Below are 5,181 nucleotides of genomic sequence, written 5' to 3' on the forward strand. Positions count from 1 at the left end.
CAGGGCCATAGGCTGCGGGGGCGACCGGCGAGGGAAGCGCAGCGCAGCGCTCGGATGAGAGGGCACAGGCAGAGAGAGACAGAGCCGGAGCGGGCCGGGGGCGCGGGGCTGCGGCGGCTGGGGGCGGAGGCGGGAGCGCGGCCACCGGGCTGCGAGGCGAGCGGCGAGGCGAGGAGAAGGGGCCGCCGCCGGCAGCGGTTTTATAGGGCGGGCGGGCTGGCGGGGAGGGCCCGGCGCCGCGCGTCACCGCACCGTGGGGCGGGAGGCGCCGCCGAAGCCACCCCCCGCCACCCCCCCGCGGCGGGCCGGGGCGCGAGAGGCGGCGGACGGGCATGCGCCGAGCGCCGCCGGCGGGCAGGAGGGCACCGCTACCGGCGCCCGGGGCCCCACGACGGAGGCGGGCGGCGGGCTGCTGCCGGGGCCGGGCGCAGGTGCGGGCGGGGCGGGGCCGGGCGCGGGGGACGCGACCTGCCTGGCGGGGCCGGTGTCCCCGGCGGGCCGCCCTCCCCGGCTGGCGCCGGGGGTGCCGCAGGAGAGGCCGGGGCGGTCCCTGACAGAAGGCAGGGCGGGGGCCGCGCAGGGCTGGGCTGAAGGCGTCCCGCAGGACCGCGGGCAGGCGGTTACCAACGCGTCAGTTCGTATGGCAACTTGGAGCTGTGCTTCAGCAATGGCTTCCGCAAACCCGAGACCCGTCCTGTGTCCCTGCAGCTTTGAGCGGGTGCGGAGAGCAAGCAGGGCTTAACGGCCAGTCAGGAGCCTCGTCCGCCGAGTTAACGACAGCCTAATAACTCGCACCGGTTCGCTGAGCATCGATAAGCTGTTAATAACGCTCGCTGGAGGAGACCGATGACACTGCATGCCTGGCAGCCTCAGCCTTTCATGAATTTCAGGCCTTCAAGACTCCCCTAAGTAAATACATGAAGGATTTGTCTGACCCGTGTGTGTTTCACAGAAGCACTGGGGCATCTCCAGCACATCACACAGCCCGTAGTGCTTTCCTAACACCCTTGCAAGAAAGCACGGCTCAGCTGCTAGTGGAAAAGAGCCACTTGGAGATCAGGTGCCTCAGTTAAAGGTCACAAAACTCTGCCATGGTGGACCTGAGGATGAACCCTGATCTGCCAGCCCCAGGCTGCCATGTCAACTTTACTAAACCACACAGAGCTAATTTTTTAAAAACTCATTCCAGCAGTCAGAATTCTTTCTGGACACTAAAACACGTAGTCATGCAGTTCACCAAGACCCACCAAAAGATATACTTGTTCATCTCAGGGCACACTCATTTTCTTTCTGAAGAGATATGTTAGTACAGTTTGGATATTTTTTTTTCCAAAGCAAGTTTGGTTTTATAGCAGAGAGAATTTAGAAAAGCGGTGAATAGATACACACTTGTCACCTCCTCAGAAACAAAATGAGACTGAGGTTCCACAGCATGCAGGGACTGAGTTTGTTTACTGTTTTCATCTGTTGTCACCTTCTCTTCTGCAAAGCTTTTTAAATGAGGAGGAAGTGAACTGACAAATATATGCAGTCTCATTACAGTGTCTCATCTTTCCTGATAACAGCACTAGTAGGTTATGGATGAAGTCAGTAAAAGCAGGCATATTGATTAGAAAGTCAGAAGACCTCTCACATACATTTGCAACAAACTCTGCATTGACAACCCTGCAAATGGAGTGGTTTACACAGCTGTTTTCTCAGGTATGTTCTGTATTGCACCCTTCATCCGTGACTTATCTGTTCGTTTGGGTTCCTATTCCAGAATGCAAGTGCAGGAGGAGGAATCAGAGTGTATTAAAAAAAAAAAAAGAAAATAAACCAGAACCCAAACCAAAAAAGCTATAGAGACCTAGGAAGAGAGATTTGGGCAGAGCTTGTACACGGCACAATAAATGTGAATCATTAACAGTCAAAGAAAGGAGGAAAGGTTAGAGGGGAGGACAAAGGTTATAGTGATAGACACAGAAGAGCAACCCAGAAAGCTGTGTTCCTTGGGAAGGCAGATTTTTTTAAAACGCATTTTTGGGAGGGATTTAAACTAGGAAAAGGACTTGACTAGTTTGGAGGTGTTTAGGTTCAGCCAAAAAGTGATCCAGTAGGGAAAAGCAAAGAATAAGTCAATACTAGTTCTATGTAGAACTATGTGTTTTGTCTATGTTCTTAGGCATCTCCTGATGGTAATCTCCAAAGATACCCCAGCGATATATGAGTGATGTAACTGGCACATCGGTTACTGCCACCTCATCTAATTCATCTTCCCGGAAGAGTTTTTGTTTTGGTAGGTAGGGGATGTTTTTAATATTCTTACCAGGAGTACCAAAACAGATGGACTATTTAAGAGGGGAGGACAGTCACGTAGGACAGGAAAAAGAAGTTCAATTTGATATGCAATTAATGGGGGGCACTGTCAGCTATTCTAAAAACGTACATAGGGAGGGAGGATTTCCTGCTCATATGGAGGAAGCAGCACATGAAAACAGAAACATAAAATTCATCCTCTCAAATCTACTGGAAAAAAAAAAAAAGTGGCGCACTGTTTGGGAGAGCACGAGAGTGAACTTTGTAGTCACTGTATACAAAATGGGAAAAAATTGATGGATGAATGCTTTATACAGTGTTTCCACTACCACTGCTGATATTAATGTAGCACTAGAAAACTGATGCCGCAGCTCAGTGGATGTATATTTTGAGCATAGTGCTACACAAAGCAGCAGTCCTGTTTTGTCTGGAGAGGCAAAATGTAAAAAAGCTAACATAAAACTTCCTTCTGTCTGATTAACATTTCTCTATGCTCAGTTTTAGTACTTGGATTCCTAACTTGTATGGCTCCATAGGCACATTTCATAATTACTAGAGTAACAATCCACATTTCGTTCTCCAAAGATAAAAATGCAGCAGAGCACAAAATACATGTCCAGCCCTGACTTCCCCTTACTTCCAACTGTGAAGCAGTCCTACCATATTTCCTTCTTTTTGCCTCCACGTTTTGTTTTCAGCATGGTTCACAGTTGGATGTAGACAAAATCAGGTGTTACCCCTATGACGCAGATAAACGGGAGCAGGAAAGACACCCTTCCTCACCTTGTCTTTTGGAGTGCAAAACATACTCACTGGTGAGGCAACCCAGCCATCAGGAGCTTCAAATTGGTTTGGACAGATGTCTGAAGGCTGCATAGCCCGATGACCTTCCCAGCTAATCCCAAGTATTTCCTTCTCTTTATGTCTTCCTATGGGCTACCTCTTCTCTCCTCTGGTTCTCCCATTTCCTCTCCCTCTCTGATGCACCCTCTATCACCAGGCATCAGCAGTGGGGTTGGATTCCGCTCCTGCAGTGAGAGAATGAGATTATTTCCTCCTCCATCTCCTCTTCCTCTTCCCCCACTGCTGCCAACTCCTGCAGCAGTCGGTGTTTTTTCTTAAAGCCTCAGGTGCAGGAATTATGTGATTACATAGGAATTTCACCTTCCATTAAGAGTAAAATATTCCTAGCTACTGAAAACTCAGCACCACAGAAGACAAATAGCAATCCACCTTTGGATGTAAGGAAAAGGTTGCTTCAATTTCTGAATGTTTGAACTTGACAATATGGTCCCTGTTGTGGCTCCTCTTACACGCAGAGGCACTCGGTGCCGGGTATAGTTAACAATCTGTAGCCATCCAGCCAGAGCACCCAGCCGTTGTGGTGGGAGGAAAGAATCAGTCCAAATAGCATTTTTGTTCGAGCTGCTTGGGGCAGGAATGCTCATGCACAAGGCAGAGGCATGAGAAAAGGAAAATGAAGGCTGTGACAGCTCTGAATCCCTTGTGCCTACACTGCTGTAGAAATACTAGAGCTCCAGTAGTCCCTCTTTTTAGTAAAACAACCTGTATAAATAAGACCTTGTGGAAGTAATATCAATTGATACTCTGATCTTCAGACCTTTTTCATTGCTGCATACTTTGGAGCTATCACTGTTCCTGTCCGGTTGACAGAAATACTGATAATCAGCTGGAGGAATGATTCATAATTATTAAAAGCCCAGAGGTGGTGGGAGGAAAGACATCTCTGCCTTAACTCACACGGAGCAGTCACCTCTCACCTATATTGACTGAATGGTCTACTGGATAAAAACAACTGGGGCAGAAACAAGGTCTCAGCTTTCTAGTATGGTTCAGTTTGGTTTCAGAAGAAGAGTGAGTTTAAGTGGAATTTCTGTAGAGAATAGTTACAGAATAGATCTCATGCTCCTGCTAAGTTGTTTACACAAAGTTAACGGAAACAGCAGCTCAAAGCACTATATAGGATATCACAAGGAATTAAATTAGGACTGTTTTACAATACCAAAGGTAGAAGGAAAGAGTCAGAGAAAATTCAGTCTTGGTTTAGGAGTACCCAGCAATATAGCATAAGCTTCTTTCAGTCCAATGTTAGAATGTTTTCACCTCCTAAAAATCTAGACTGGATGGGCAGAGACTAAAACAAAATTACTGTGAATGAAATACCTGAGTTACTAAATAAGGACCATTGAAAAGAATATTCAAATATAAGCCATCTGCATGTCTAGTCCACATTAACTAGCAAAGAAAACTCAAAAGTTTTAAGTATCTGTAACAGGATATGGATTTTTCACTGTTGGGAAACGTGCCCAAGTCCAGCCCAGGTCAGAAATTACTTGGGCTTATCATATGATAGGTATTGAGTTTTGTATTCATCACACCCATTCTAGTTTCTGCTATCCATGTGTCATGGATCACCAGTAAAACCTGAAGGATCAGCTAGAGGCCGAGGGTTAGGCCTCTGTGGAATTTATCATTTCTCATTACAAATATCTCTAGGCGAGAGAAGAGGCATGGGGTTTCCCACTGCGGATAAACAGGAGGCGGTGGTTCCCTGAAGAGTGAACTAGTCAGCAGTGATAAGACTATATCAACTTTAAAACGCAACAGTCCAAACACTAAAGCAGGATAAAGTGTTCTGTGTGCCATGCAAGGAGGTTAAAAATACGCGTATAATGTGCTGTTATGGGTGCCTACTGAACGGGGAGATTCTTTTTTATGAACTCTTTCAGAATGAATACTCTCTTTGTTGTTGTTTGTTGCATTTGCAAGGAGGTTTTGTTCCCAGATGCTTATTCTCAGCCCTGTAGTTCTTGTGTGAGCCGTCTTCCCCAGATGCAGTCCTAGTTCTATGCTTAGGATTAA

Source organism: Leptosomus discolor, chromosome 5 (genome assembly GCF_034619465.1).
Source record: "Leptosomus discolor isolate bLepDis1 chromosome 5, bLepDis1.hap2, whole genome shotgun sequence".
Classification (NCBI taxonomy): Eukaryota; Metazoa; Chordata; class Aves; order Leptosomiformes; family Leptosomidae; genus Leptosomus; species Leptosomus discolor.